The following is a 13,750-nucleotide window of genomic DNA, read 5'->3' as shown; positions in this document are numbered from 1 at the left end:
AGTAAGACTCTACCTGTTGAGTCTACTGAGTTCGTGATTCGAGTGTCGAATCTCTTGGGTCGTTATGTGCTAGTCGACAAAGTGTGCAGGAAATGTCCCCTGATAATTCGAGGTTTCTATTTTCCTGCCGATTTGGGGCTTTTACCGTTTGATGAATTTGATGTTATTCTCGGTATGGATTGGTTGACCGTACATAATGCAGTTGTGAATTGCAAAAGAAAGACTATTGATTTAAAATGTGCAAATGATGAGATTATCCGAGTTGAGTCTGCTGATTTGAACGAGTTACCAGCAGTAATATCCTCGATGTTGGCTCAGAAATATGTAAAGAAGGGGTGTGAAGCATTTCTTGCGTACGTACTTGATAGTAAAGAGTCAGAAAAGAAACTTGAATCAGTGCCAGTGGTTTGTGAGTATTCGGGTGTTTTTCTTGAGGAGTTACCAGAATTACCACCTGTTCGAGAGGTAGAGTTTGGCATTGAACTTGTACCTGGGACTACACCAATTTCGATAGCTCCGTATCGTATGGCACCAACCAAATTGAAGGAATTGAAAGCTCAATTGCAAGAGTTGACGGATAGAGGTTTCGCTCGACTGAGTTTCTCACCTTGGGGTGCACCAGTATTGTTTGTGAAAAAGAAAGACGGAACCATGATAATGTGCATCAACTATCGTTAATTAAATAAAGTGACAATAAAGAACAAATATTAGTTACCGCGTATTGATTATTTGTTTGATCAGCTGAAGGGAGCCTCAGTGTTTTCAAAGATAGATTTGAGATCGGGTTATTATCAGTTGCGAGTTCGAGACTCAGATGTGCCTAAAACTTCTTTCAGAACGAGATACGGTCACTACGAGTTCTGAGTGATGCCGTTTGGGCTTACTAATGCCCCTGCGGTATTTATGGACCTGATGAATCGGATCTTTAGACAGTATTTGGACTGGTTTGTAGTTGTGTTTATATACGACATTTTGATCTATTCGTGAGATGAAACCGAACATGCCGAGCAGCTGAGATTAGTGTTGCAGATTTCACGGGACAAGCAGTTATATGTTAGGTTCAGTAAATGTAAGTTCTGGTTGAGAGAAGTTAGCTTTTTTGGGCATGTCGTATCCGCATCGGGTATTCGTGTTGATCCGAGTAAAATATCAGCCATACTTGATTGGAAGCCTCCTAGAAATGTTACTGAAGTTCGGAGCTTTTTGGGACTTGCCGGTTATTACAGACGGGTTGTAAAGGGTTTCTCGATGATAGCCACACCAATGACGAAGCTACTTCAGAAAGATGTTAAGATCGAATGGTCAGAAAAGTGCCAAAAAAGTTTTGACCAACTGAAAACCTATTTGACTAAAGCTCCAGTGTTAGTGCAGCCCGAATTCGGTAAAAAGTTCATCATTTATAGTGATGCGTTCTTACATGGGCTGGGTTGTGTATTGATGCAAGAAGGTCGAGTTGTAGCTTACGCTTAGAGGCAATTGAAGCCATATGAGAAAAACTATCAGACACATGATCTCGAATTAGCTGCCATCGTATTTGCTTTGAAAATATGGCGACACTACTTATTTGGAGAGAGGTGTCATGTATATTCAGATCACAAAAGTCTCAAATATTTGATGACTCAAAGAGAATTGAATCTGAGACAAAGACGTTGGATTGAGTTGTTGAAAGATTACGAGCTTGTCATTGACTATCACCCGGGAAAGGCTAAAGTGGTTGCCGATGCTTTAAGTCGCAAGTCGCTGTTTGCTTTGCGAGCGATGAATGTACACTTGTCCGTTTCATCCGATAATGTGTTAGTAGCAGAATTAAAAGCCAAACCGTTATTGATTCATCAAATATGAGAAACTCAGAAAGTCGATGATGAATTGGTTGCTAAACGAACTGAATGTGTTTCAAATGTGGATTCAGAGTTTCAAATTGACGACAATGATTGTTTGAGGTTCAGAAGTAGATTGTGTGTTCCAAGAAATTTGGAACTTATTTCGATGATTTTGAGCGAGGCTCATAGTAGCCGAATGTCAGTTCACCCGGGTAGTACGAAAATGTACAACGATCTGAAACATCAGTATTAGGGGCATGGTTTGAAACGAGACATTTCTGATTTTGTCTCGAAGTGTTTGATATGTCAATAAGTGAAAGCGGAACATCAAGTGCCTTCAGGATTACTTCAGCCGATCATGATACCCGAATGGAAATGGGATCGAGTCACAATCGATTTTGTATCTGGGTTGCCATTGTCACCAAGCCAGAAAGATGCGATTTGGGTTGCTGTGGATAGATTGACTAAATCAGCTCATTTCATTCTCGTACGTACGGATTTTTCACTGGATAAGTTAACAGAGTTGTATGTCTCTCAGATTGTCAGATTACACGGGGTACCTGTTTCAATTGTGTCAGATAGGGACCTAAGATTTACATTAAGGTTTTGGAAGAAATTACAAGATTCTCTGGGTACCAAACTATATTTTAGCACCGCGTTTTATCCTCAGACGGACGGTCAATCAGAATGAGTAATTCAGATACTTGAGGATATGTTGAGATGTTGCATCCTTGAGTTTAGTGGTTCATGGGAACGGTATTTACCTTTGATTCAATTCGCTTACAACAACAGTTTTCAATCAAGCATTAAGATGGCACCTTACGAGGCTTTGTACGGTCGTAAATGCCGTACACCGCTGTTTTGGACCGAGCTCAGTGAAAGTAAAATCTTTGGGGTTGATTTGATTAAAGATGCTAAACAGAAAGTAAAAGTGATCCGTGAAAGTCTAAAAGCAGCTGCAGATCCTCAGAAGTCGTATGCGGATTTAAAACAAAAAGACATTGAGTATCAGGTCGGAGGCAAAGTATTTCTTAAAGTTTCACCTTGGAAAAAGGTGCTCAGGTTTGGCTGTAAGGGAAAATTGAGTCCGAGGTTCATCGGGCTGTATGAAATATCCGAACGAGTTGGGTTGGTAGCATACAGATTGATTTTTCCCCTTGAACTTGAAAAGATTCACAATGTTTTTCATGTTTCGATGCTTGGACATTATAGATCCGATCCATTGCATGTAATTAGTCCATCAGAGGTTGAGATTTGATCTGATTTGAGTTACGAAGAAGAACCAGTTCGTATATTGACTCGTGAGGTAAAAGAATTGCGGAACAAGACAATTTCATTAGTAAAAGTGTTGTGGGTCAAACACGGGGTTGAAGAAGCTACGTGGGAGCTTGAAGACTCCGTGAAAGAACGATATCCTAATTTATTTGCTGGTAATATTTTCGAGGATGAAAATTTCTAAGGGGGAGAGAGTTGTGACAGTCCTAATTTGACCCTAGTCGGAAAGTGGTTTTGAAACCACAAAACCGGGTCATAAAAATAATTAACCGTTATATTCTATGCTTATTATATGTGAAAATGCATGTGTGAAAGTTTCATGCTTTGATTTTGTCAGTTGTATGTGAAATTTATTAAATAGGACTTATATGAGACATTTTGAAATATGATAGGTTATTTTTGTAGAGGCCAAATAATTGATGGTGTAAATAAGTGGATTTGCATGTCAAATATCCCATTTTAGTTATAGTGGCCGGCCATGATAATGATGGTAAGTAAAATATGTGTTGTATAATAATATTATATGGTAATGGTTTAATTTATGAAATAAAAAAAATTAAGTAAATTAAGAAAGGATAATAGAAAAACAAAAGAAAAACAAAATGTTGGCTTCATCTTCTTCCTTAGTAGCCGAACTTTAAAGAAGAAAAGGGGATATAGCATTCGGCCATCTTAAGTTTAAAACAAGGTTAGTAATTCATGTTAGATTTTGAAATTTTAGCTCATTTTAAGTTAGTAACTAAGTTCCTTACTTAGCCCATGTTAAAATTTTGGATTTGGGTGGTGAATGGAGCATTCAGCCATGGTTGTTAATGGAGAGATTTGATTATTTTCTTTATGTTTTGATGAATAAATGTTGATGAGAGAAGTTTGAACTAGTTAAAAATTTAATTTGATAGTATTTATATGTGTAATAGCCGAACTTGGACTTGTTTAGTTACTTGAATAAATGTTTTGTAGTTAAATGCTAAAATGTGAGTATTGCCGTTTAGATGATTTGAAAAGAATAGGGTAGATGTTTGAATGTATAAAGGTTCGGTATTGTACATGAATTCTAGTGGTATGATTTTGTAAATGCCGAATGAGCTATAGGAGTTCGAAAATGGCTTAATTTTCATGTTTAAATTCAGTTATATCCGATCATGTTTGGAGTTATTTTGATATGCATAGTATAAGGTATGTATGATTTGTGTTTTGGTTGCATAACTATATTTGGTTAATGATATGAATAAATTATAAATAGCTTTAAGTAAGCTTGATATATGGACAATGGATATATTTGGATTGATATTATGCTTAAGTGAAATTATAGATATGTGATGAAATTGATTGGTGATATACATGTTTAAATATTATGAATGCAAAGAGTTGTGAAATAGTAAATTGTAGTAAATCTGCTTGGGACAGCAGCTGTAATGTGATTTTGGAAAATCACCATAAATTGTGAGAGTGGAGTTAGAAGTTGAATAAACTATTTAATTAAAGTTTAATGAGTCTAGTTTCAAATGAAATCAACGAGAACATATTTTGACTTCTGTACAATTAGAAATTTGATTCGTAGTAAAGGGTGGTCAGATTAGTCAAACAGTGAAACAGGGGAAACTTTAAGAAAAATCTGGTATTGATTGGCCAAACTAAAAATTCTGAAAATTTTATGGATAAAAGATATATGAGTCTATTTTCAGGGAAATTTCACGGCAATTGATTTGGAGTTTCGTAGCTCCATTTTTGAATAATTTGGTGACTGTTGCTCAGGAAGATAGCTTATTGTGAATTCGTGATTATGTGGTAAACATTGATAAAAATTTGTTAATGAGTTGCTTAATTTTTTCTTATAAACTTACTATGATCTATATGTGTGAAAGTCGAATATATATACTATATTATATTTCTGAAGTAATGCTTGAATAGTCGAATAATGACTAGTTTAAAATTTTTGAATTTAAGCTCAAGAGCAAAGAGGGTCGAAGTTGGATAGGGGAAAAGAGAAAGTAATTGAGTAGCCTTTCCGCAACCGTTCAAATATATCCGAGGTAAGTTTTGAATAGTCACATTTAGTACGTAATTGATAATTACTGTATTGTGATCTATTGAATCTATTTGAATATAGTTGATTGACAAATAATTTATTTTTAAGGCTTAAAGTATAGTAGACATTAGAAGTTAAGCTTGGAAAGTAAAATGGGCATATATTCTTATGTATGTTATTGAGCCAAAAGTTATATGAATGGTGCCCATGTTATGCTATTATTCGAAGGGAATAAATGAACTATGATTGTGAGATGTTATGTGAATTGAATTTTCTTGCGAATAAGTATGCATGATATTCAGTGATGTTTATCCGGACTTAGGGTCCACAGGCTATGTGCTGGAATTATATCCGGACTTAGGGTCCGTAGGCTATGTGCTGGAATTATATCCGGACTTAAGGTCCGTAGGCTATGTGCTGGAATTATAACCGGACTTAAGGTCCACAGGCTACGTGCTGGAAATATGTCCGGGCTAAAGTCCCGCAGGCTTCGAGCTAGTATTGTACCGGTTTAAATTTCCATAGGTTTGTGCTGGTAATTAGTTTCAAGTCTTAAGACCAGACAGGCTTAATGCCAATAAGTTAAGTAAGATTACGATATTTAATGTTCGCAGTAAACCATCGTCGAGTAAGTACTATACTTTTAAGATGTTCAGGTTCGTATTACTTACTCATCGGTGAATTGATTTCAAAGTGAATCATTAGCATCAAAGAAGAATATTTATATAAATGTGATTGATGGTTATATTTGTGAATATGAGAATGATTTAATCGGTCATGGTATATTTGTACATGAATTATATGTTAAAATTTCTTTATGTGCTCATGTACATTCAGTCAATGATTTTGTGAATTATTAGTATTATAGAATGATACTTACGTGTGAATGATTGTTATATCTACGAGTAAAACAATGACCTATTCGATCAAATGTTGTTAATATATTAGATTATTTGATTTAAATACATCGTATGAACTTTAAGTAGAAGAAAAATATGTGCTGAGAAATCTATGTATATGTTTATGTGTATTCGGCCATGAAGTAATTTGAATTGAGAATAAGTATGTTTAAACGAATGTTTCGATTTTCGATAAGTCTTTAATTGTTTGTGATGCTTAAAACTTACTAAGCTTTGAAAGCTTACTCTGTTCTTTATTTGTCTATTTTATGGATTGTTGATTTTGGCCACCGACTCGGGAATCGTCAGCCGTTCATCACACTATTGATCTTTTTGGTACAGTTATATTTTGGACTCGATATGGCATGTATAGGTTAGGCTGATGATAACGATGTTTTGAAATTGTAAATATTTTGGGCCATACGAAAATGGCGTATAACTTAAATATCAATATGTATTTCAGTTCGATCTCCGTTTATGTTTATTGACAATATGAATGAGATAAATAAATGTTTAGTTAGGTAATACCTCTTAGCCTTAATCCGATGATCGGATTCGGGTTAGGGGTGTTACAATGAGAGTGGAGGAGGATACTTTAGTGGTGGTAGAGGTTCATTAGTCCTTGAGTCCTGTGCCAAAAGAATATTATATCTGGTGGTGGCTATGGTCATGGTCGAGCAGGACATGGCAGTCGTGGAGAACCTTTCCCAGTGGAGTTTTTGGTTCCTATGTGATGATGAGCTTTGGGGCTCTTTATAACTGTGATAGAATCAGGAACTTTTTAGGGAATATAATGAAGCATAATTAGTCGTAATGAAATAGTCAAAACTAAAACTTGTAAAAACTCAAGATAAAATAGTATTAAAAGGAAATAAAAAGGAATTTCAAAATATAATGATAATAATAAAAGAAATAATAGGTGTTTATAGAGAAATTGGGGCACACGGCCGTGGGCCACACCCGTGTGCCTTTATTTCAGCCCGTGCATTTCTTGGTTTTCGAAATTTGGCACATTGGTGCACACGGCCATGTTGCACGGCCGTGCCAATCTTCGTTCAATTATCCCACGCCAGTGTATGCAGGCACACGCTCGTGGCTCGACCACGGTCGATAGGCGCGGTCGTGTCACTCGCCTGTGTTACTTTGGCCGGATTGCCCACGGCCACGTCGCACGGTCGTGGCAAATTTATCGGATCCCATATTGGGGAAACATTTTTGCTCTATTTTCACACGGCCGTATCGCACGACCGTGTTGCATCCCGTTGTATGTGCATGGCTTACGACACGCTCGTGTGCCTGGCTGTGTGGTTCTGAAAATCCTGTGTACAGTGACTCAGTTAGTGAATTAAATATTACAGACTAAAATTTAAAGAAGTTAACACCGTTAGTGCTCGGGGTGCTTCCCGAGATGCGCTTGTTTATAGTCTAAGCTCGACTCTACATTGTAGGTATATTTAGGTAACTTCGTGGAGCCGTAGCTCCTCTTTATCGTCTTTGAAATTCTCACCATTATACATTTTGAGTCGATGTCCATTTACCTTAAAAGTGCCTTGTGATGGATGACTTACCTCTACTCTGCCATATGGAAACACAGTTTGAACTAGGAAAGGACCTGACCATCGTGATTTAAGCTTTCCAGGAAACAATTTGAGCCTCGAATTATATGATAGGATAAGATCTCCAACTTCAAATTACCTTCGTTGCTTCAAACGGACGTCGTGCGGCGCTTCGTCGCTTCCTTATATAGGCGTGAATTTTCATATGCATTGGCTCACTCATCTAACTCGTTCAACTACATCAACCTGTTTTCACCTACATGTTTGGGGTCAAGGTTTAGAAATTTTATGGCCTAGAATGTCTTGTGTTCTAACTCAAACGGTAGGTGACAACTTTTCCCATAAACAAGTCTGTAAGGTGATGTTCCTGTGGGAGTCTTAAAAGCAGTTCTATAAGCCCATAAAGCATCATCTACTTTCATTGTCCAATCCTTCCTGTTTAATTCTACTGTTTTTTCTAGGATACGTTTAAGCTCTCGGTTCGCTACTTCAACTTGGCCACTAGTTTGAGGTTGATAAGGGGTAGCTATTTTGTGATGAACACCGTATTTATTAAGGATCTTGTCAAATTGGGTGTTACAAAAATGAGTACCCCTATCACTGATAATTGCTCTAGGTGTATCAAATCGAGAGAAAATTTTCTGAAGGAATCGTACTACTACTCTAGCATCATTAGTAGGTAAAGCTTGGGCTTCAACCCATTTGGACATATAATCAACAGCTACTAAGATGTATTTATTCCCCAATGAACTAGGGAATGGACCCATGAAGATGATACCCCAAACATCAAATATTTCACATGAGAGCATATATGTCTGAGGCATTTCATCATGTTTGGATATATTACCTGTCCTTTGACATTTGTCACAAGAAGTAACATACCTATTGGCGTCTTTGAATAGAGTGGGCCAATAAAAACCTGATTCGAGGACTTTATGTACGGTCTTATTTCCACCGTAATGTCCTCTGGTCGGTCCGGAGTGGAAGTGTTCCAAGATTTTCAATGCTTCTGTCGTTGTAACACATTTTCTTATGATTTGATCTTCACATTTACGGAAAAGAAAAGGGTATTCACAAAAGTAGTTTTTCACATCAGTGAAGAATCGCTTCTTTTGCTGATGTGTCAACCCTTTTGAGATAATGTTAGCAGCTAAAAAATTTGCAATATCTGCAAACCAAGGTACCTCAGAATCAGATATAGCAAAAAATTGTTCTTCAGAGAATGAATCATTTATTTCAATGTCATCTGGTTTTTGGTAATCAAGTTTTCAAGCCTGGAGAGATGGTCAGCCGCAAGATTTTCAGCTCCTTTCTTATCCTTAATCTCCAAGTCAAATTCCTGTAATAATAAGATCCATTGAATGAGTCGAGGTTTTGCATCAGTTTTAGTCAAAAGGTGGAGAAGAGTGGAATGGTCAGTATAAACAACAACTTTAGACAATATGAAATATGACCTAAATTTATCGACTGCAAAAACCATAGCTAGCAGCTCTTTCTCCGTAGTGGTGTCGTTTTCTTGTGCGGCTTACAAAGTACTGCTAGCATAATAGATAGGTTGAAAATGTTTATCTCTTCGCTGTCCCAAAATACACCTACTGCAAAATCACTCGCATCGCACATTAGTTCAAAAGGTGAATTCCAATCAGGTGCAATTATAATTCGAGCTTTAGTCAGTTTATCCTTTAAAGGATTAAATGCTTCTAAACACTCCTGATCGAAATTAAAAGGCACATATTTTTTTAGTAATTTAGTTAAAGGTTTAGCTATTTTAGAAAAGTCTTTAATAAATCTTCTATAAAACCCAGCATGTCCTAAGAAGTTTTTAATAGCCTTAACCGAATTAGGGGGAGGTAGTTTTTCAATGGTTTCAATTTTAGATTTCTCAACCTCAATCCCTCTGCTAGAAATTTTATGTCCTAACACAATACCTCTTGAACCATAAAGTGATATTTTTCCCAGTTAAGCAGAAGGTTTGTTTCCTCACATCTTATTAACACTCGTTTTAAATTTTTGAGGCAAATATGGAAAGAGTTACCGAAAACCGAAAAATCATCCATAAATACCTCCATGATGTCTTCTACGAGTTCCTCAAAAATGGCCATCATGCAGCGCTGAAAAGTAGCAGGAGCATTATATAATCCAAAAGGCATTCTATGATAAGCAAACGTACCGTATGGACATGTAAATGTCGTCTTTTCTTGATCTTCAAGAGCTATTGGGATTTAGATATAGCCAGAGAGTCCGTCTAAAAAGCAGTAGTACATGTGTCCTGACAATCTTTCTAACATTGGTCAATGAATGGAAGGGGAAACTGGTCTTTTCTCGTGGCATCATTTAGCTTCCTATAATCAATGCATACTCTCCAACCTGTGACTGTCCTTGTTGGGATTAATTCATTCTTTTCATTGGTCAAAACACTCATGCCTCCTTTCTTAGGAACAACCTGCGTTGGACTCACCCAAGAACTGTCAGAAATAGGATAAAAAATTCCATCATCTAGGAGTTTAATTACCTTAGCTTTAACAACTTCCTTCATGTTGGGGTTCAGTCGTCTTTGGGCTTTCACTCATGGTTTATATTCATCTTCCATTAAAATTTTGTGGGTGCAAAAAGAAGGGCTGATCCTTTTAATGCCAGAAATTTTCCAAGCAATGGCCCTTTTATGCTCTCTTAATACTTGGAGTAATTCCTCTTTCTCTTTGGGTTGCAAGTTGGATACAATAATTACCGGTAATGTGGAATTATTTCCAAGGAAGATTCAGCAATTGTTTAAGTTCTAGTTTGGGAGGTTCGTTAATAGAAAGTTTTTGCTTAAGTTTATCTTTTACCTTAATTCCCTCATATTCTACTAGTTTTGGGGAGGTTTCATTGGAGTTTAGTTCGGTTCCTATTTAAGAATCATCATCCATCCCCTCTCCTTGGGTGAGACACAGTTCCATCGTGTCCTTGTGTACGATTTCCTGAACAGAATCTTGAGTAGCATGTCAATAGAGTCGACAAAATAACATGAGTCATCCTGTTCTCTAGAAAATCTCATGGCATCATAAATTTTAAAAATAATCTCTTCGTCACTTACTCTAAGTACCAATTTACCATCACCCACATCAATTACAGCCCTAGCAGTGGCTAGAAATGGCTGACCTAAGATTAAAGGCACCTCAACTTCTTCATCCATGTTAAGCACAACGAAATCAACAGGGAATATAAATTTGTCTACTTTTACAATTACATCCTTTATAATTGCCCTAGGATATTTAACAGATCTATCAGCTAATTGAATACTCATCCTAGTGGGTTTAAGTTCCCCAAGACCAAGTTGTTTAAAAATTTTATATGGCATCAAATTAATGCTGGCACCTAAATTAGCTAGTGCTTTATCAACATTCAAACTACCAATTATGCAGGGAATAGTAAAACTTCCTGGATCTTTCAGTTTGGTTGGCAGTTTATTCTAGAGTATGGCTGAGCACTCTTCATTAAGTTCCACTGTAGATAAGTCTTCAAACTTCCTTTTGTTTGTTAGAAGCTCTTTTGAAAATTCTGCATATGTAGGCATCTGCGATATAGCTTCAACAAAAGGTAAGTTAATATGCAGTTGTTTAAAAAGTTCAAGAAATTTACTGAATTGTGCATCCATGCGGTCTTTCTTCAACTTTGCTGGGTATGAGATTGGTGGTTTATATTCTTTTGGCATTAGATTGTCATTATTTTCGGGTTCGACCTCCTTTCTATCAGCTTCTTGTGGTGGCTTCTTTTCAGATTCAACTAACACTTTCCCACTTAGGTTGGGTTCAGTGTTATTCGGCAGGCTACCTTGTGGTCGTTCAAAGATCAATTTAGTGAGCTGACCTATCTGAGTTTCGAGCCCTTGGATCGACGCTTGATTCTTGAGTGTTGTCTCAGAATTCTAAAATTGAGTTTCTGACATTGAGATGAATTTTGTTAGCAACTCCTCAAGGTTCGGCTTTTTCTCTTGTTGGTAGGGTGGTTGTTGGAAGCCTAGAGGTGGTGGTCTTTGATTCCCTTGGCCTACCCATGAGAAATTTGGGTGGTTCCTCCAACCTGCATTGCAAGTATTACTATAAGGATTATTTTGAGATCGACGATTATTACCCATATAATTTAACTGCTCGTTCTCCATGCTATGGCCATAGGGTGGGTATTATGAATTGCTTGATCCACCTCCACTTGCTTCACACTGCATTACTGGGTGAACCTGTGAAGAAACAAGAAAACCGTCAATTTTTTTATTCAAATGTTCTACTTGATTTGAGAGCATGGTGACTGAATTGACATTTAAAACGCCGGCTTGTTTTGTTGGTTTTTTCCTCATGACTTGCCACTGATAATTATTCAATGACATCTCTTCTATAAACTCATAAGCATCCATGAGTGTCTTATTATTAATAGTTCCACCAGCGGCTACGTCAATCATCTGCCGAGTCGAAGGATTCAGGCCATTATGAAACATTTGAACCTGTAGCCAGAGTGCTAACCCATGGTGAGGGAATCTTCGCAAAAGGTCATTGTATCTCTCCCATGTATCGTAGAGTGTTTCTAAATCCATCTGCACAAAAGAGGAGATATCATTATGTAATTTGGCTGTTTTAGCTGGCGGAAAATTTTTTAATAAAAACTTTTCGGTTCATTTGTTCCCAAGTAGTGATTGACCCTCGTGGCAACGAGTTCAACCACTGTTTAGCTTTGTTCCTCAATGAAAAGGGAAACAACCGAAGGCAAATGAAATCATCAGAAATGCCATTGATCTTAAAAGTATCGCAAAACTCCAGAAAATTTGTCAGGTGATTGGTTGCATCCTCATCCTGCAAACCATCAAACTGAACAAACTGTTGTATCATTTGAATTGTATTAGGTTTTAGTTCAAAATTATTTATAGCAATACCAGGTCTAACTATACTTGACTCAGTTCCTGTTAAATTAGGTTTAGCATAATCATACATAGTACACAGAGCAGGATTCTAATTAGCAGCAATCGTAGGAGGTAGCGGATTTTCTTGGTTTTTAGCCATCTCCTCTGTTGTGGTTGATGTATCGTCCTCTTGCTCGTCCTCTATGTATCTTAGGCTTCGCATTATTTCTCTTCGGTTTTTGTAAACTGTACAGTCGATCTCACCGTAAAAAACTAGTGGTCCTGACGAGTTTCTTCTCATAAACAAGGAAAACCTGTTAGAGAAAAATAAATGAAGAATTAGAAAAGAAAATAAAAAAATAAAAATTTGAATTGCAATAAAAATATAATGACTAAAGTAATAAAAATTGAGTGTTCCTATTATCCACGTTCCCCAACAACGGCACCAAAACTTGATACGTGATATTCGTGGCAGGTTTTAAAGATTTATAAATGAATCATTCTTGAGACTAACTTATTTTCACGATTAAGACAAGTGTACTTATCGAACAGTAGTATAGTTCAGCAAGACTGGATTGTCGAACCCAAAGGAATCACGATTATTAGTATTTACTTCCCTTTTATTATCTAGCCTAAAAATTAAGAGGTTTGGTTATCGAAACTAAGAATGCATAGAAAGAAAATTTAGGAAAATACTTTTGGGAAAATTCGACTGATTAAGATAATACCTAAGGAAAAATCCACCTAGGCTTCACTTGTTATTTGACTCTGAATCAGTCGATTTATTCATTTGACTTGATCCGTAAAAATCCCTAAGTTATATTATTATCTCTCTCGAGACTAATAACGTTTAACCCTAGGTTGAATAATTGAAATCTCTTTCTAATTAACACCCTAGAATTGCATTAACTCGATCTATGGATTCCAGTATTAGGTTTTACCCTAATCCGGCAAAATCTTGTCACCCTATCTCTAGGCGCGCAATCAACTCCGCTTAATTATGACAATTTTACTCTTAGACAGGGTCTATTCCTCCTTTGAATAAGAGCTTAGCTTGAATCAATATCCTGGAATATTAAAACAAGAATTAAGAACACATAATTAAGAACAAGTCAAATATTTATCATACAATTCAGATAATAATAACAAGATCCGTCTTAGGTTTCATTCCCCTTAGGTATTTTGGGGTTTAGTTCACACTTATGAAAGAAAACATCTCAAAAGCATAAAGGTAACAAAACATAAGAAAACCCAAAACTCCAGAAGGAATTTGAAGGGAGATCTTCAGTCTTGATGATGAA

General features: G+C 36.6%; 1 non-coding gene across 1 annotated transcript; it reads left to right on the top strand.

The window, feature by feature from the left end:
- The first annotated feature begins 12,072 nt into the window (after positions 1-12,072).
- Positions 12,073-12,178, top strand: LOC121210239 (small nucleolar RNA R71). Its single transcript, XR_005905361.1, has one exon. It is a non-coding gene; the product is annotated as a small nucleolar RNA R71 (small nucleolar RNA).
- Positions 12,179-13,750: the final 1,572 nt, after the last annotated feature.

Source organism: Gossypium hirsutum, chromosome A11, assembly GCF_007990345.1.
Source record: "Gossypium hirsutum isolate 1008001.06 chromosome A11, Gossypium_hirsutum_v2.1, whole genome shotgun sequence".
Taxonomy (NCBI): domain Eukaryota; kingdom Viridiplantae; phylum Streptophyta; class Magnoliopsida; order Malvales; family Malvaceae; genus Gossypium; species Gossypium hirsutum.
This window is presented reverse-complemented; position numbering and strand designations above follow the sequence as displayed.